Source organism: Lynx canadensis, chromosome A2 (genome assembly GCF_007474595.2).
Source record: "Lynx canadensis isolate LIC74 chromosome A2, mLynCan4.pri.v2, whole genome shotgun sequence".
Taxonomy (NCBI): domain Eukaryota; kingdom Metazoa; phylum Chordata; class Mammalia; order Carnivora; family Felidae; genus Lynx; species Lynx canadensis.
In genome coordinates, this window is record NC_044304.2 from 32,412,821 (window position 1) to 32,433,039 (window position 20,219).

At 40.9% G+C, this 20,219-nt stretch overlaps 1 long non-coding RNA gene across 1 annotated transcript; it reads left to right on the forward strand.

The window, feature by feature from the left end:
• Positions 1–947: 947 nt before the first annotated feature.
• On the forward strand, positions 948–11,133 carry LOC116737959. Its single transcript, XR_004343331.1, has 5 exons — positions 948–2,216; positions 3,478–3,534; positions 6,084–6,120; positions 9,481–9,572; positions 10,708–11,133. It is a non-coding gene; the product is annotated as an uncharacterized LOC116737959 (long non-coding RNA).
• Positions 11,134–20,219: the final 9,086 nt, after the last annotated feature.

The window sequence follows — 20,219 nt, forward strand, 5'->3', positions numbered from 1 at the left end:
GAGGAGAGGAAGGAAACTAGAATCAGCAATTTCCATTACTTGCTAGCAACTCTGGTGAATATGTTTAGTGGGGGAAATGCTGAAAATCAGTTATTTGGATTATCTGAGCCTGTCAACCATCCATGTTACACCCTCTTCCCATTAGCAGAGACTCATGAGAATTGGCCATAATTGCATTTGCAGTGACGGCAATTGAAACAAGATTGTTTTCAATGACTGTGTGGTTCTGACTGAACTATTATTTTTTTTCTCTTTCAAACAGCGTGTATCCTAACAAGGCATTTTGAGGAAAGAGACAGAGCCCACTGTATTCTCACCTGTTACTTATCTACCAGTCTTTCAGGAAAAGATAGTTAATCTAGACAGAACAAGACAATTTTGTTTTAATCTGGTAATAGAATAGCTTATTAGGGATGCCTAGTAGCAGAAAGGCGTAATATAATCAGTAAAAGGACATGAAGGTCACCTGGGTGGCTTGATCGGTTAAGTGTCCCACTCTTGATTTTGGCTCAAGGCATGAATCCGATTCGAGCTCCGTGTCGGGCACAGTGATGATAGTCCGGAGCCTGCTTGGGGTTCTCTCTCTCTCCCTCTCTCTGCCCCTCCCCTGCTCTCTCTCAATAAATAAACAAACAAACAAACAAACACACAAACACACACACACACACACACACATGGTGAGTGAGAAAGAGAGAGAGAGACAGAGCAGGGAAGGGACAGAGAGAGAAGGAGAGTAAGAGAATCCCAACCAGGGTCTGCACTATCAGCACAGGGCCTGTACTGTCAGCACAGGGCCTGTCTCAGGACTCCCAACTCGCCAACCGTGAAATCATGACCTGAGCCAAAATCAAGAGTCAGAAGCTTAACCAAGTGAGTCACCCAAGTGCCCTTCAATAAATATTTTGAATAAATAGTTGTTGAATTCAAAATAATTGAATATTTTCATAATGCCAGTGTTATAACTCTATCTTTAAAATCTCTGTGTTGTGACTGTTCATACACTGGGTTTTAACCAAGTCACTGACAAGATGAATGGTTTTCTCTTGGAATTACAATGCTGTGTCGGAAAAACCTTAGAATAAAATTCAAAAGAGTATGGTTCTGAGTCAGACCACCACTTATTTCATTTAGTGATTTTTGAGACAAATCCCACAGACTCTGTGTCAGTTCAGCTATCAAGTGAATATACAAGGACAAATCCTATGCTTAATGTTTTATACATATTTTTGTATTCATGATTTTACCTTGACACTGATGTTAACAAGCTATTGAAGGGTTTCATTGGTATCAAACACAACTGAATCTTGACCTAACTATAGATTGACTGACGTTAAGTAAGCTAAATGGTCTCCTCAAGATTCTATGCCTACGTCTTCATTTTAAAATGAGTTCATATACTTATAGTTCATTTCTCATCAGATTGCTGTGAAGTCAAAAGTGAAAAAGCATGTAAAGTGCCTTGCACAAAGCCTTCATATAAAAGGGAGTTATCTTCAAGTCTCAGCTATCCCTTTAACAAGGCTCACTCTGCTTTTCTCTTTTTTCCAAGGAAAAACACACGTTGTAAAATAAGCATTCTTCAAAGACAACCTGAAGACGTCTGGGAATTCCAAAGGCTGAAAATTCCATGAGTTCATAGAAGCTTTCACTAATTCCACAGATTTAAAGACAAAAGAGAGAGAGTCAACTGTGTGCCCAAACTCATTTCTGATGATTTCTTCCATCCTACCCTTTCTGCCTCTCTGGGGGTGGCTGTGCCTGTAAAAAACATTGAAGTTGTCAGGAACAGAGTCTGCTTTCAAGACTGGAATGTCAGAGTAGAGACTTCTGTTCCTCAGACCAGAAGAGACTTGATTTGGTAAGAGTTTCCAGGTCTGAAAGGAGACAGAGCTGGGACATGGGAACTGATACAGATAAACAGCACAAACACCTTGAGAGAGTGATATATCAAGAGAGACTAGAATAGGACAAGAACAAGATCATGACACAAGATGAGATAAGAAACCAGAAGACCCTGTCTAAAAGCTCTAATGTGTGTTGCAACCAGAGGTTGACCATATCCCACGAAATTCCACGTTACATAATTGCAATGGGTAATGGGCGCTTCCTTGTAAAAAGGAGAGATTTGTTTTCCCTTTTATGGCTAAAGTAAAAAGCATGAGAAGTAGCCCCATTAGGAAGAATCAAGTGTCATCATGTGAACTGGCACATCTCAGGTGAGTTAGAATACGATGATTATGGAACTGGGTTGATTTTTCATAAAGCAAAACCTTATTTCTAAAGGTGCCGAGAGACAGGATGGGTACAGGTATTACAAGGTTCGGGTAGTCTCTTTTGTTGTAAATAGACCAGTAAACAATACACAGTTGGACACAGAGCCAAAGAAAGGGGTTCCATTCCTCACTAGAACATAAGCTCCAAGAAGTCTTGTTTTGTTCACTGCTGTATTCCAAGCTCCTAGATCATGCTCAGCCCTTGATGATTATCTATTGAGTTAATTAGCCAGCTGTGAGGCCTTGAAAAGAAACCAGTACATCTGTGAAATAGGGAGTAGGTTTAGATATTCTCTAAGGCCATCCTAGTTTTAAAATTTTACGGTTGTATCAGAAACTACAAATGAAAAAATGGACTTTACATTTTTTCTCTCTATTACCTATGTTATTTCTTCATCCAATGTCTGTATGATCTATTCTAGCACGGCTAGGTGTAGAAAAATACCCCTGGTGGGGTATACGATGTCTTCAGGAGTCCAAAGATAATTACTCTTTAAAATGAAACCTTTTTTTTTTCAATATGGGTAAGAAAAATACAATTCGTTTTTCAACTCCATTTATCATAATGTTGTAGAGTTTACTTTTCAAATAAAGTTATAGGCAAGTCAACTTAATTAAAATATTTTAAGTAAATTACAATGCAAGTGTCTTACAGCAAAACTCACAAAAAGTAGAATACAAGCAACTCCTGTTTGAGAAAAGCACCTCCATACAGCATAGATCTCAAAACCTGATTTTGACTAGTGATCTCTAGAGGAATGAATCCCATCTGAGGTAACCTTTAACACCACAGCCCTATTTGTAGTAAAGTAACTACCTTCATTGTACTCTTTAAAAAATATAGTAGGTATTTTTAATACCTTTATATTAAATATACAGAAGCTACTGGGCAGCTCAGTCAGTTAAGCGTCCCACTTTAGCTCAGGTCATGATCTCCCTGTTCGTGAGTTTGAGCCCCTTGTCAGGCTCTGTGCTGACAGGTCAGAGCCTGGAGCCTGCTTTGGATTCTGTGTCCCCCCCTCTCTCTGTCCCTCCCCCATTCATGCTTTGTGTCTCTTGGTCTCTCAAAAATAAATAAAAACATTAAAAAAATTTTAAAATATACCTGTTCTTCTGGCCATGATGGATTAACAGCTACTGAAGAAACCACCTACCATAAACAATTAGAAAACTGAAAAAATCTATGTATCACCACTGTTTTCAGATCGTGGACTACAGACAGCACAAGACTATGATCCCTAAGAAAAAGAAAACAGATGAGGTAAGGATGTAATGGAATTTTTTTTTTTTTTTTTAACCAGGAGATACTTTTCAGATTGCTAGTCAGGGAAAGGAAGCCCAGGTAGAACATGGGCCCTCACTAACTGGAACAGACAGAGTTCAAAGACTGAGTAAGCGGGGCGCCTGGGTGGCGCAGTCGGTTAAGCGTCTGACTTCAGCCAGGTCACAATCTCGCGGTCCGGGAGTTCGAGCCCCGCGTCGGGCTCTGGGCTGATGGCTCAGAGCCTGGAGCCTGTTTCCGATTCTGTGTCTCCCTCTCTCTCTGCCCCTCCCCCGTTCATGCTCTGTCTCTCTCTGTCCCAAAAATAAATAAACGTTGAAAAAAAAAAAAAAAGACTGAGTAAGCTGAAGTGACTGGAATTTGTGGGGCAAAGTACTAAAAAGGAAAGAGATATTTAGGAAAGAAATTCAAAATATATGCATAAGGGTGCCTTTAAGCCTTTGGGTGATTATCAAGCCATACAGAGCAATACTCCACAAGGTACAGAACTGGGGAAAGAACAATAATTTAACTTAATGGCTACCTTATCTCCCATTGGGCTGAACCATTTTCAAGCTCCGGCCAGCCAGAGAGAAGAAACATCACTGAAACCATTAAGCAGTTAGTAGAGACCCTAGAATGGCCATGCCTCAGTAATGATACAAAATTATCCATGGAATAAAGACTACTCCATACCTTCCCTAACACATCTTAAAAACAAGTCTCATAAAGATTAAAGTGATCCATACTTTAAATGACTGCCAGATCACAGAGCAACACTATTTAAAGGAACATCATAAAACCTGGACATTCAACAGTACAACATTAATAAAGCACCGCATCTAATCTAAAATTACCACACCTGCAAAGGATTAGAAAAAAACCTTTTTCTTCCCCCACAAGCAGAAGAAAAATTAGGCAACAGAAATAGACCCACAAGTGACAGAGAATATGTAATTAGCATACGAAGACTTTAAAATAGCTATCATAAATAGTTGGATTAAAAAAACATGAATACAGTAACAGAAATGAAAACTGTTAAAAAAAAAAAAGAACCAGTGAAACTTCTAAAACAGAAAAATATTTAAAGTGAAAAAATTCACTAGGTGTAATAGCAGTTTGATTCTGCAGAGGTAAAGGTCAGTGAACTTGAACAAAGAGAAGAAAGGATAATCTTTTCAAAAACTGGTGCTGTAACAATCAGATGTCTGTGTTGGAAAATATCAACTTTGAACCCAAGTTCCTATCACATACAAAAATAAACTAGGAACAGATCCCAGAACTGAATGTAAAATCTAAAACTGTACAAAGTTGTGACTTTATTTAGGCAAAGATTTCTTAGGACACAAAAAGTACTAACCATTTGAAAAACTGATAAATTAGATTTCATCAAAATTAAAAATTTTGCTACTGATAAAACAACCACAAAAAAAGATGTCAAGTCAAAAATTCAAAGAAAATAGTTTTAATACTTATCTTTGCCCAGAATATATATATAAAAAAACTGTCATAACTCAATAATAAAAACACAACTGAATTTTAAAAATGGGCAAAAGCATTGAATATACACCTCACAAATGAAAAAAATACATAAGTGGCCAATAAGCACTGAAAGATATTTCAAATCACAGTCACCAAAGAAATGCAATTTTAAACCACTCTATACCCACTAAAATGGTTAAAATGAAAAAAAGAGGAACATTACTAACATTTGCCAAGAATACAGATCTGGAAATGTCACCCATTCGTGGTGGGAGTGTAAATGGTGTAAGTATCTTAGAACACAGTTTGGTAGTTTCTTGTAAAGTTAAATATAAACTTACCATATAACCCATCAGTTCATCTCCTATGTATGAACCTAAAAAATAAAAAGTATGCGTGCACAGTCTGCTAGTCTATTTATGTGAGTGTTTGTTGATACATACAATATGAATGAGCCTCAAAAATATTTTCCTGAGTGAAAGCAGCCACACACAAAAGAATATATAGCACATGATTCCATGTGTATAGATAGATTAGTCTATACTGATAGTAATGTAATGGCAACTAAGGTTGGGTTGGGAAGTTGTCTGGGCAGGAGCAGAAGAGAACAGTTTAGTGAGTTGGAAATTTTCTGTTTCTTGACTTAGGTGATGGTTACATGTGTTTATGCATATATCAAAACTCACTGAGCTACACATTTTGAACGGGCACATTCATTTTGTAGTATGTAAATTATACTTCAATAAACTTGAGAATATGTTTATTTACACACTCACAGGGCAAAGTTATTTTAGGTTTCTGCCTATACATCTTTTGTATCATTTATCTTTTTTCTATTTTTTTTTTTTTTTTTTTTTTTTGGGACAGAGAGAGACAGAGCATGAATTGGGGAGGGGCAGAGAGAGAGGGAGACACAGAATCGGAAACAGGCTCCAGGCTCCGAGCCATCTGCCCAGAGCCTGACGCGGGGCTCGAACTCACGGACCGCGAGATCGTGACCTGGCTGAAGTCGGATGCTTAACCGACTGCGCCACCCAGGCGCCCCTTTTCTATTTCTTTTATTTCAGATTTGTATTCTCTGATGTCTCCCCTTGCCTACACTTGGTAAGTTTGAGCCCCTTCCCCCATCATGGTGCATGACCAACATAACAAGTGATAGCTGTTGTCATGTCTGCAAATGCTTTCAGTTGTACAAAAAGAAAACTTCACAGACTGTTCCCAATTAGGTGACGTACCCATGTAAGGTCGGTGGTAAACCAACTGAGACCCACAGATCTATAATCTTCTAGCTCATATTGATGCCTGAATGCTTAAGTTAATTGTTCTTTAGGCAGATCTTTAGCAAGTTTACTTTATTTCTTCTTCTTCTAAACACAACAAACTAAGGATGTTATCCCAAGTCTACGTTCCTGAATGCCATGCATTGGTGAAAGGAGGCAGGAGGAAAAAGCTTGAAGACTCAATACTGTTTTCATGCTCTGAAAGCCTCTTTGGACTAAAGATAATACAAACTCTGGGTGTTGTTGCCAAAAACATGAGATTTTTGGTTTCAGCTGATGATTCAGGAGCTCAAAGTGTCAACTGGGTAATGGTACCCAGGAATAATTCAGTCCACCAGTCTTTGTAGAGTGATTGGACACAATGCAGGTCAACAACACTGAACAGCCAAAAAACAAAAGTACCTTGTCAGCTAGCAACAATGAGAGAATCTTAACAGGTGTAATTTATAGCACTACTGTTGATGAAGTTAGTAACCTTTAGCAAGGAGACAGACAATCAATAAATAGCTGCCTGAGAGTCTGCACCTGCAGAAATTTAAGTGGAAATTGACCAGAAAGTCAGCTGTAAGAGGTACTAGCAGAATATTTAAACCAGGTGAAAAAATTTAAGGTTAATGATAAATAAGTGACCAAAAATGTAGTATTAGAATAATGATTTCTTCAACTTCCTACAAAAACTGGATGAATGTTCACTAAAAAAAAGAAAAAAGAAAGCAAATGTAGAGAATAATACATTGATGCATTTACGGAAAGGGCTTGGGGTATTTAAACTGTGGCTTTGAAACCACAGAAGGGGAAAACATATTTTTAGAATTTAGCGCATGCATTTCTATTTATCAGTGTACCATCTATTTCTCTGCTTAGATTTTATGGTATTACTGTGGAGATACTTGTCATACAGCTTATTCAATTGGACCACGGTATATGGATGTACAGAGTTAATCAACGTTGTAGATAAGTGATAAGGCCTCGGGGAAGAAGAACATTAAAGCTCTGGTCTAACACAATGAGTTAACACCCTTGGGAATGAAGAGCTATTAAACAAAACAGGGAGGCCATATTGCTCAGTGAATTCAGTGAGATCTAATGGGAATTTCAGAGTAAATCTATTTTACAGATGTGTAGGCAGCTTAATAATTCCAAGTGCTTTTTCTATTCTAAAGCAAATCACCCCACCACATCTTTTCATTTAACACTAATCAATTTGCTTAACGGATTAGGAAGGGAAAGGATGTGCCCCAAGTAAAATGATCCTTCTTATCTTTCAGTTTTGCACTTATAACTCCTTTCACAGCTTTTTACAAATCTACATTAGCTGTGCTGTCACAACTTAAGTACATCTTTTGGCTTCAGGAATTGTGGGGGAGTTCAGGAGAGTCACTTTTTACAGTAGTAAGACAGCTCTACCAACAAGCAAAGGGCTCATCAAAAATAGAAGACATCAAACAGACAAAGCGATCAGGTAGCTTCGCATAACTTCCCATCTTAGTGCAGCAGAATCAGATACGTCTATATCCTCAAACATTCCATATCCTGGTTTCAAAATGTTCACTTTAAAATAGATAGCAAATAAACCCTGACTTGTGACAACTTTTTGCTATTATCCCCTATCAACTTGAGGTCAGACAGTGAATGGTATCCTGTGGATTTTAAAAACTAGTGACTATCTCAATTTAGACTCAAGGTCCAAGGACAACTGGACCTGCTTCTATGAATAATTAGTAACATTCCATAGAAGGCATTCTTACTTTTCGTTGTCTAATTCGGAAACCACAAATAAAACGTTGCATTCAAACTAAATGAAATTAAGAACTTTAAAGAAAGAGGATAACATTTTTTAACAGTAACATTTTCGACTTGGAAAGATTTGATTGAGGGTCTGAACGCTCTGTTCTGCACACTAGCTCTGTGAGCCCAGCTCTATTGTAAGCTGCTTACATTAGTGTCAGTAATGTAACAACTACAACTACAGGTTTTTTTCCCCTCTGTTCAAGTCACTGTTCTAAGTTCTCTACGGTTACTCACTGAATTCTCCGAATAACATTATGCGTTAATTATCATCCTCTCCACTTGACAAGTGAAGATATTGAAGCGCTAAGAATATTTAATGTGCTCAAGATCGCAGAACTTGGGAAGAGATGAAACAGGTTTGAGCTCTGCACAAAAAGGTGTCCGTAACTGTACAAGGAACACAACAGGAGTGGGCCCATGAAAACCCACCTGTAGATGTCCTTTAGCTAAAAATACCAGCCAAGTCGAATGAAACAGCAAACAATCAATGAGGGTCAGCTAGGGTCAGTATCTTTTTATGCCCAATTGTAAAAAAGATTCTCTTACAGTTAGTCCATATGAATTTGCGTTAAAGAAGGTACAAGTACCAAAACGAGGGCAGGTTAGCTTCTGAAATATAAGAGAGAAATTTTAGAATCACTTGCTGGTGGTACATCCTATTGCTAAAAAGTGATCTTCATCAGAAAACAATTTTAAAAAATCACCAACAGTTTTAACTATGGAATACTGAATAGATTTTCCAGTCTACTGTTATGGAATGGAGCACAGTGAATGTTTGCTCAGCAGGCACTGAGAATGGCATTTTACACATGGCCCGGCATGGTGGGTTAAGAATTACATCATTTCTAACCGATTTGGAAACTGAGGCTCCAAACGTGCTACAAGTCACACAGCTCTCCCGGGTGGTAATGCTGGGATTCATCTCCTGGTCTGTTTACAAAAACTCTCATTCTTTCCACTCTCCTGCACTTTGAATCTCATCACTGAAGCCCTAAATTCAAATAACAACAGAGATCACTGTCCAAGATGAGTTTCAATTGTCAGCTTGTCTATTGAGATAGAGAGTTTGGCTTTGGAAAAGAAAATCAGTGGTTAGTCTGTCACCCTATTTCAACTTCTTCTCTTTCAGCTTACACAGGAGAAGGTTTCCTTGAAATTTTAATGTTTGCAAACAAATCAAATCTGGTGGTATCAGATGAGCTATATTTTCCACACAAACAAGGGGTAGGAGGGGTGGGAAAATAACCTGACCTTCTTCTTGAGATTGGAAACGCTTAAAGGCATATGTGAAAAGCCCCCAGGGGAAAATATTCACTATTTTTTTTTCAGCAGTTCAGCTCGGTGTCTGTTGCCTAATCATTTTCTTATCGCCAAATATTACATATTTACACAGGTGCTTCTCTGATTTAATTGTTTGGAAGCAGTCACTGGAAGCAAGGCTATGTGACTCAGCTTTGGTGATGCAGTCCAGCTGGGGTCTGACAGGTAAATAATTACCACTAATCAAGGCCTAAATGAATTCAGGTTCTTCAAAGTCAGATGGGGGGGGAGGGGGTAGGGGTTATAAATGAACTGTTAGCAATATCAGGAGAAATAAGAGCTGAGTAGTCTAGTCTTAGCCGAAAACAACAAAGAGAAGAGTTAGCAAAAGTAAGACCTCGACTGCCACATGTATTATAGCACAGAGACCTCTGGCTGGGGTTCTGGCATTCCCCATTCCGGCCTAATTCACCTGGGGATCTTAGGAGCCTCTCTGTAAAACTGAGTTGGGTCATGAGCTATGTCCCTTCTAGTCCTCACAGGGTATAATCTCCTGATTTCCTGATGCGGTAATTCAGATTTCTTGACATAAAGGGGAAAAACATTTCTTGCTCTGGTTTCTGTATCAATGAATATTGTTTCAAATAAATACTAAGAATGACACATTTGCTCCTTGACAACGAACCATAGGTTGTGAGTGCTTATTAAGGGAACACACTTAGGTGGGAGGCTGTCCACCCTCTTCAGGGGCCAGTGGAGGTTTCCTTGGAGTTATTAGGAAGGGAACCTGCCCCAAGGCCCAAGGCTCTACATGATGTATTCACAGGCTGCGAGGACATTTGTTTCAAAGTCGGCCTCTACTTGCTAGAGAAAGGCTCGCAGCCACGTTTGCCGGTCATTTTTCAGGCTCCTGGTAATGAACAAAACAGGTCTGATAATTTTCAATAATATACTCAGGAAATGTGTGGTGCGGCTTTCAAGCAGTTGACACAGAAATCTGGTTCAATCAGTGTTGAGAGCCATGCCTGAAGAAGCCTTCTGTGTTTTGGGACCAGCCAGGGTAGCTGTATCAGCCACAACAAGGCCATATTTTGACTGGTTTTCATCAGTTTGACTCGGGTGTTTTTTCTTTCTTTCTTTTTCTTTTTCTGCCTCTTGTAAAAGCATTTGGCTTCGAAGCACAAAAAAAGAATTTTTTAGTTCTAACTCCAACCAAGTTCTCTCTTATTGTCTTTCATAAAATGTGGGTTGGAGGATTTACCTCATGGTTTGACTCCTGGCTAGAAGTAAGCAAGAGTCTAACATCAGGGGAAAGTATTAAATGATCACCTGTGATTCTCTTTTTTATCCTTTTCTTTAGTCTGAAATTGTGGCGCACGCACCTTTGCTCTGAGCAGAGTCTCCACCACAGCTATGAATGGGGGGGTCTGGGAGACAAACACCCTCTCTTGTCAGAATGAGCACAACCCCGAAGAAAACATCACAACCCCGAAGGAAATTACCGACATCTTAAGGAAATGGTTCTGACTGAGGTCTTCCAACATGCAATACTATGTGCTGACTCAGGGAAAACTTAAGGCAACATGCTGAAAACATTTACAGGCCCGGAAAATAACTGGTTTAATAATTCAAGATGCTTTTAAGTTACAAAAAGAATACTTAAAAACAAATAAACCACCCTTTCCAAAAGCCGTGTCGTAGAGTCGGCCACTCTTGAAATGAAAAAAACAGAGCTTGCCATCAAATGCAAATTCAGCCTCTGAAACTCCTCAACAATGGACAAAGAACCTCCACACCCCACACCCCTAATCGACAGATGGAAATAAATATCTGTTTCAGGACTTCAACATAGTTAGATGAAAAGTGAAATATTTAATCAATTCCTCAGATGTATTTTCGTCTGAGTGTGCTATATGTCAGCTCTTCCAAGTGTTCCACATTCCTGGATCATTTTAGGAGGGTTTTTTTGTTTTTGTTTTTGCATTGCTACACAGCAGGTACTGGGATACGGACCAAAGTTTCTTAACCTGGGCAAGTATTCACACTTTGGGCTCAATAATTCTTTGCCAAGGAGACGATCCAGGCATTGTAGGATGTTTTAGAGCATCCTTAGTCACTTTTCACTAGATTCCAGCGGCACTCCCCCAGTTGTGACAAACAAAACTATCTCCAGACACTGTGAAATAACTCCTGAGGGAGCAAAGGTGCCACTAGTTAAGAACACACTTTACTTACTTTTATTAATTCGATGCCAAATGCACTCGATCAGGTAGGTGCTATTATTGCCCTCCTATTTCTTCATCATTCATAAGTAATGAGAACATAGCATAGAGGGCATTGAGTGAGCTGTTCAATTTCATTCTAGTGAGTGGCAAAAAAAAAAAAAAAAAGAAAAGAAAAGAAAAGAAAAAAGAAAAAGACTTCAACCAGGGGTACCTGGTGGTTCAGTTGGTTAGGGGTCGGACTCTTGGTTTCGACTGAGGTCATGATCTCACCGTTCATGGGTTTGAGCTCCATATCAGGCTCTGCACTGTCGGATTCAGGATTGGGATTCTGTCTCCCCCTCTCTCTTCCTCTCCCCGGCTCACTCTCTAGCTCTATCTCTCAAAAAAAAATTTTAAAAAAAGACTTCAACTAGATCTGCAAATGTTATACTTAAAAAATGTTTATTTTTCAGAGAGAGAGAGAGAGAGAGAGAGAGAGAGAGAGAGCACAAGCAGGGGAGGGGCAGAGAGAGATGGGGACAGGGGATCTAAGTGGGTTCTGTGCTGAGAGCAGAGAGCCTGACACGGGGCTCAAACTCACGAACTATGATATCATGACCTGAGCTGATGTCAGATGCTTAACTGACTGACCCACCCAGGCACCCCTGCAAAGGTTATACTTTTTATCCTACCACTGTCTATATCCAGAATCTGAATTGAGCAATACTGTAGGTGCTTTCTCTATAGTCTAAGATTTCTAAAAATACAGACATAAATGAACACATTCTTAAAAGAGTTGCTAAAATGTCACATTATGCAAATCTCCTTCCAAATCAAAGACGTTCATTGGAAGGTGGGGAATGACCATCCGATGGGGCATACCTGGATGACGGTAACTGAGACACATGTAACCACTGCCATTTGCTTGATCTTTGCTGTTTCAGCTCCCTGAATGGATAGGCAAGTCTAGAGCCTGCCAGATTCACCATAAAGCAGACCACCCTAACACTACCGCTTAGCAAAAACTACATTGGGATAATGGAAAGAGAACGGAATTGGGTTCCGAGGGTTGGGCATACCTAGGCATTTCTGCTCACTAACTCTGGGAATTCGGGGAAGTTGATTAACTTCTTTTAGCTTCTGATTCCTTATCTGAAACTAAAAAGGACAATCACACCTCTGCCAAAGTGGTTATAAGGACAAGTTAATACATGCAAAGCCCAGGACATAGAACTTGGTAGGAAACAGGCACTCGGTAGAGGGACATGAAAACACTTATTGAACTTTTACTGTATACCAAGTACTGTGCCAAGGGCTTTACATAAATTATTCAGCTTAATTCGTGAGGTTTGTTACCTGCCTGTTCTGTTAGGCAGGCACCCCTTCTTGGGTCTGTTTACTTATCTGTTACCTGTCTCCTGCACTTACAGAACAGCAAGGAGCGTGCCTGTTTTAGTTACTGTCGTAACGCAGTGCCTCATACCTCCATCAATGTTTGTTGAGTTATTAATGAACCAATTTCTTCTTAATGAAAGAAGACAGATACACCTGGGAACAATCTTAGACTCTCTCCTATGAAGCACTCTTGATTCTTTCATGGCAGCATTTCTGGGATTCGTTCCTTTCTCCTCATTCCCGCACCCACCATCCCACTCCTGACCCTCACTGCCTGGAGTCTGGACTACCCGAGTCACATCACAATCTTCACGTGGTTCCTAGCCTCCTCTCACACCCACCCCTGCTCCTCACCGCTGCCACAGGAATCTTCTTCACGCACCCCCATCAGCAAATCACGACCATTCACTCGCAACCCAAGCCTTCCATGATCGATCCCACTTTCCCTAACCCATCTCATCTTCTGTCACTTACTAACAGTATCATTATTCCAGGCAGATCATTATCTGCTTGAACGTTCTGCTATGGGGACCTGATGATCATCCTGTTACTTATTTTTTTTTTAATTTTTTTTTCACGTTTATTTACTTTTGAGACAGAGAGAGAGACAGAGCATGAACGGGGGAGGGTCAGAGAGAGAGGGAGACACAGAATCTGAAACAGGCTCCAGGCTCTGAGCTGTCAGCACAGAGCCCGACGCGGGGCTCGAACTCACGAACCGTGAGATCATGACCTGAGCCGAAGTCGGCTGCTTAACCCACTGAGCCACCCAGGCGCCCCAATCCTGTTACTTATTTAGTGTGTAGTTTACTGAGTGCTTCTATTATACACATACCATGTATGTGTGCTCCTACCACACAAAACATAATTACTGTCCTTGGGACTTTAAAAACACGGTTAAGGAGAAAAGCACCAACAGAATTGTGATATACTACTACCTATCCATTTGAAAAGGGTACAGGATGCCAAGTAGGCACCTGGGAGGGTCTGTCACCCACAACTGGGAACTCAGAGAAATGTTTCCAGTTGAGGCGGGGAGAGCTAGATAACCTGACCCCTCACACGTCAAAAAAGGAAGAGAGCTTGGCTAGGAAAAACAGCGCAGAGACAATAGCAGAAGGAAGAATACAGCTCACTTCACCCATGAGCCACACGAGCCCTACTCTCAGGACAACGGGGAATCACAGAGGAATTCACAACAGGTTAGTTGAAATGTAACTGTTTGAGACTCTAAAGGAGGGTGGTGCTGCCATGAGGACTTTACCAAGTCACCATTTCTTCTTTTTTTTTTTTTTTTTTTTTTTTTCACCATTTCTTCTTTATAAAATATAGCCTTACGGAGCAAATCCATTTCCCGGCAGAAAGAGGGAATGTCAGGAGCGTCTGGGTGGCTCAGTCAGTTGAGCGCCAACTCTTGCTTTTGGCTCAGGTCATGATCCCATGGTTCGTGGGTTCGAGGCCTGTGTCAGGTTCTGTGCTGGCAGCTGTGAACCTGCTTGGGATATTCTCTCCCCCCCCCCCCACCCCTCTCCTGACCTCTCTCTCTCTCAAAATAAATAAACACTTTTTTGAAAAGAAAAAGGGAATGTCAAACAAAAGGATTTTTGTCCTAGTCTTTGGGAAAAAAATCTGAAAAAAACCTACACTGAGGTCCTCTCTGAGCTGTTAACAACTTTGGTGCTCTTCCATGCCTCGATTTCCTCATCTGTCAAATGAAGGGAATTAACGGACTATATGATCTACCAGGCTTTTCCCAGCTCCTTCCTCCTCTGAATCCTGACCTCTTGCAGATGGTCGTTTTGAAGCTAGAAATCTGCTAAGAAGACCCATTTGAGAAGCTTGTTAAAATCGTGGAAACCCAAACCTCACCCTCTGAAATGTAGGTAAGGTAGGTGTAAAGTGGGAACATTTAAAAATAAAAGTGCCCCGAGTGAATCTCATACACTGGTTTTCAGATCGAACATTTGAGAAACTCTGACAGAAAGAAGTGTCCCTTCATTTAAATGGAAATAGAGGGGCGCCTGGGTGGCTCAGTCGGTTAAGCGTCCAACTTCGGCTCAGGTCACGATCTCACGGTTTGTGGGTTTGAGCCCCGCGTCGGGCTCTGTGCTGACAGCTCAGAGCCTAGAGCCTGCTTTGGATTCTGTGTCTCTCTCTCTCTCTCTCTCTCTCTCTCTCTCTCTCTCTCTGCCCCTCCCCAGCTTGCACTCTGTCTCTGTCTCTCTCTCAAAAATAAATAAAACGTTACAAAAAAATTAAAAAGAAAAAAGAAATAGAAAAGAGGCCTGGAGATGACTACTCTTTCAGGAACTGGCCCCTATACAGTTAATCATAAAGAGCCCCAAGTATCCAATTATACCTTTGGGAAATAGAAGCCAAATTAGAATAGATCACCTTGGGGTACCTGCGTGGCTCAGTAGGTTGAGCACCCAAATCTTGATTTTGGCTCAGGTCATGATCCCAGGGTTGTAGGATCAAGCCCCATATCCGGCTCTCTGCTGAGCATGGAGCCTGCTTAAGATTCTCTTTCTCTTTCTCTCTCTCTCTCTCTCTCTCTCTCTCTCTCCGCCCCTTTTCCATGCTCGCAGGCTCTCTCTCTCTCTACCCCCCCCAAATATAAGTAAAATAATTTTTAAAAAAAAAGATCATCTCAAAAAAAAAAAAAAGATCATCGCATTGGAATTGAAATGGAGAGACTATCTATCACCCTTGTTGATTCTATGCGGTGTGCCCTGCCCTGTGCCAGGGGGCCTGTAATTGTCACAACCAGGTGACAGCATCACTAGTTTCCAACATTAAGAGGCTGTGGCATTTGCAAGTGAGGAGTTAGTATCACAAATGGTCACAAGCTTTGGTTACCTCTTCTAGTTTCCCATCACCTGGAGATAATTTTCCAGCATATACTGAACATATATGCCCTTTGCTTTAGTGTTGCTTCCCCAGTACTTGGTCATTTGAACCAAAACAATTATCTCATCAATATACTACCCTAATACATAACTGAAAATATGCCAGTCTTTGAGGATGGGCTCAAGAAAATCAATTTTCCCAGCTCTTCCTTGCCTTCCAGATATGCCCTGAAATAGGTAAGATCAAAATAAAATGCATCAAAGAATTCATCCATGGAAATCTTTGCAGGAAATAATCCCTCAACCATTGAGAAAGTTAGTCAGGCTCTCAAAACCAGGGTTACTCTCTGCGTGCAAAACTGTAATTAATGTCAAACTAAAACAAGCCTAAGATAAGGTACTCTCAAACAAAGAAATGGAACATAAGGATAATTTGATTTCAAAGGCTAAGGATGAATTCAGAATTAAGCACTGAAATAGATGTTCAGGTATTAACAACTGCTCCTTGTTATCACCATCAAAATGTTCTTGGCATTGAGGAAGATGAGCCGGTAGCATGATTAAGCCGAGTGGACAAAGCTTTAAAGGAACATTTGCCTTGAATTTTAGTTTAAGGTCAGTGTGTATCCTTCTCACAAGGATAGTTTTCAGAGAGAACTTATTCATTCATGTCCAGTACCAATTACGTTGACAATGCAACTCCCATAAAAAGAAGAGGGAGAGAGCTCCCATCTTGGATGACCAGGTAGCCCCGTGAGGCAAAATGAGCTTCAGAGACAGACCTGAATTTAACTTCTTGCTCTGCCACTCACTAGCTACAGGTCTTTGGCAAGTGGCAAAACTTCTCAGGGCTTATGCCATGCCCTCTCGTTTGTAACGCAAATACTAACCAGTACTTTAAAGAAATACCAGGAAAACGAGAGGTAACATGTGAGATGTGCTTAGGACACAGCTTGGCAAAAGAAGTCACCACAGATAGTAACCATTATAACTGAGTAGCATTCACGTGAATTGGTTTCTTTGAGCGGCGTCACAAACACCACCCTCTCGTCAAGATACAGTTCTGTGAAAAAGAGAGTTTCTGAACCTGCAGAGCTATGCACCGTTCTGTAGACACCCTCAAGACTCAGGCAAAATTAGGCTGCCATTTTCAACAATCTCCGCTGTGGCCCAAAGCTTTCCTTATAGTTTAGTGGCCGGCATCGTTCTACACAGAAATTTTCAATGTTATTGCCAAAAACTCCATGAAACCATGTTCTGAGACTCTTATATATCACAGAGATGGTGCTTGTTAAATAATAACCTTATTTTCCTTTTCTTTAAGACTCTAGGGCAGAAATAACCAGTCTTGAAACGACATCATTCACTTATCTATAAATATCTACGGAACACAAGGTGTTATGTGCTTGGGATACAATGCTGGCCTCCTGCTCAGCAGGATGGGGAGGCAGACAAGGAAAAGGACTGACAAGTGAATGAGAGCTAGCCGAGGAAGAAGATACAGGGGAAGTGCTTTGGGCACAGGGATTAAATGCAAGGCTTCAAAGTGGCAGAACAAGGTGAATCCCATACAGGCAAGATTTTTGGTAGGGTTGGAATGGGACTTTCCCAAAGTATTGAGTCCCGCATCACCTCACGTTGGTCAAGTGTTTGATTTCAGGTAGACTACTGTAAATTTCCTCCAGATCCCTGATTTGTAGAATACCCACTGAGAATAATAAAGGGCTTTGAGGAAAACAAATCCAAGCCAAATTTCCCATTTCACAACTGGGTGTCTACACAACTTGGGCAGGTCACATGTCATCCTTGAGCCTCAACTTTGGTATTTACAAATGGAAGAATAATACCTACTTTGTTGAGCAGGTGTGACCATTAAATGTAGTGATAATTTGGTTAAAGAACCTAATGGATGCCCAGACATGTGGTAGGCACTCAATAAACTTCAACCTCTACCCATAACTGACAGCTGAAATCTGTACATTTCCAGCCGGCAAACACTGATAAAGTACCTGTGATTAAAAAAAAAAAAAAAAATCAGGCATATCATATTTAGAGTTTTCTGTTTTGGAAACCAAAATCCCTCATTAATAATAATCATACGACTGTAAAACTACTATTGAGTACTTACTCTGGGCCAGACATGACGGGAAGCATTCATTTTAAATTCTTAAATCTTACAACAATCCTATGAGGTCATCTGTATTTCATGAAACACTGCTCCCATTTTCTACAAAAGAAAAAAGTTCATGAACTCAAATATATTTTGACATTTTGGATGAAACTAAGTTAAACAGGTTTGTTACCTTCGGAGCTTCTCAGAGCCTTTAATCTGACAATATGCATGATCAAATCCCAGAGAGAAGAAGAAAGTCTAAAGGGTTTTCCAAGTATATTTGACCATTAAATCCTTTTTTGGTTGGATGTGTATTGAAATACTTTTTAAACATACTTTGTGAACGGCTCAAAAAAGAATTAACAGCTCCATCTCTAGAAAACTGGGGCTCAGAGAAGTAACTTCTCTGAGGTCATCCAACTAACAAACAGGATGAACCGTGATTTGAAACGGGGTCTTTCTAATTCCAAAAACCATGCTCCTGGCTACGGGACAATTATTTGCAACACTGCCCCAGTTCTTAGAAACTGTTAAGGCTGCAAAAACAGGCCTTTGCACCAAGTTCTGACAATTCCAGATAGAATACCCTCCGAAAGAAAACCTTAGGATATTAAGTCAGGAGTCTGGGGATGGCAATCACCCCCTGTGCCGGGAAAAGGCAAAAAGGCAAGACCCGCAGTACCCATTCTGTTCTGCTACGGCAACTTGCTAAGCCCTGGACACAAAGCTCGGCTAGACACCCACCTTATTGCCTCTGGTTGTGCCCCGGGCTGTTTCCCCCAAATCTCAGAGCTCACGCACTACGTCCGTGGCCCAATCCCTCTCCCTACCTCTCACTATTTTACTGGTGCTTAGTGACAGCTCACACCTGGCTGTTCCCTCAGCAAGGCAAATGCAGCCCACCGCTGAGCGGTTGCTAAAGTAAATAACTCACTTAACCCAAACCTAATAATCCCTCTACAAAACTCAGGGAATATGAAAAAGAATTACCCCATCCAGTTCCCTCGGCATTATGGGAACAGGCAGGCCTTTCATTTACTCCAGCAGTCCATATGTTTGAAGGTCAAACAACACCTGGATATTTCTTTGAAATAAACTAATTGAGCCTGGATGATTTAGAGTCAGTCTTGCTGAAAGGCTCACTGGATCACCAATGGTAAGGCAAGACCTGCTTTTGAAAAATCCTGGATCCTCCAACCCCAGCTTTGTCAAAGGCGATGAATATTTGATGCTGTTCAAAGATTAAGACCTGGACCAAACTGAGAAAAGAGAAAGAGAAAGGATTGCTTTCACACTGCTATGAAAAGGAGTCTTGGCCCCAGGTGTTCAGGGTGGTAAAGAAATCAGAGCCAGCCAAAGAAAAATCAGGCAGAGAGCCTAACGAGGAATAGTTCTCAGCCACTACGTGTACATATCAAGCACCTGGGAAACACGTTAACAATGCAGGCTTCCTGGCCAGCCTTTCCCTTTTGTTCCTCTCAGAGCCGGTTTTCATGGAAACCCTGTTTATAAGAACGACACAGAATTAGCACATACAGAGACCAGTTTGACTCGGAGCGGGAGGAAAACATCGACTTCACTAATTGGTTTTGCTGCATATGCCACTGTGTACTCGAGCTGCTTGATCTGCTTTGTGCACAGGCAGCTTCAACCTGTGAGCCAAAGGTGAGCTTAGAGGAGAAAACCTCTCCCAGCTTATGGGTGGCCTCCTAGGTTCAAACACTTAATGTGGGACCTTGTACTTCTTCATAGCATTTATTGTCACTGTGGTGAACAGTTTTCCCACTGGACTGTCAACTCTATGAGGACCGTGCCCATCATGAGCACTAACACAGCCCCGGAACCTAGTACACACGGGCACATACGGGTGCTCCCTAATTATTTCCTAATCAGTGAATGGCCTTAGAAACCAGTGAACAGGCTAACAGGAAGTTCCTGGAGCAAATATATTGGCAGCTAAATAATTTTTGAGGAAAAAAAATTGAGACCTTGCATAGATACCTGATTTTTATCTTATAATTTTAAAATGTGCATTCTTGTTAAGAACCACTCTATTTGGTTTTCATCACACTCAACCTTAAGATTAAGGGAGATTTTGGGGGCGCCTGGGTGGCGCAGTCGGTTGGGCGTCCGACTTCAGCCAGGTCACGATCTCGCTGTCCGTGAGTTCGAGCCCCGCGTCGGGCTCTGGGCTGATGGCTCGGAGCCTGGAGCCTGTTTCCGATTCTGTGTCTCCCTCTCTCTCTGCCCCACCCCCGTTCATGCTCTGTCTCTCTCTGTCCCAAAAATAAATAAAAACGTTGAAAAAAAA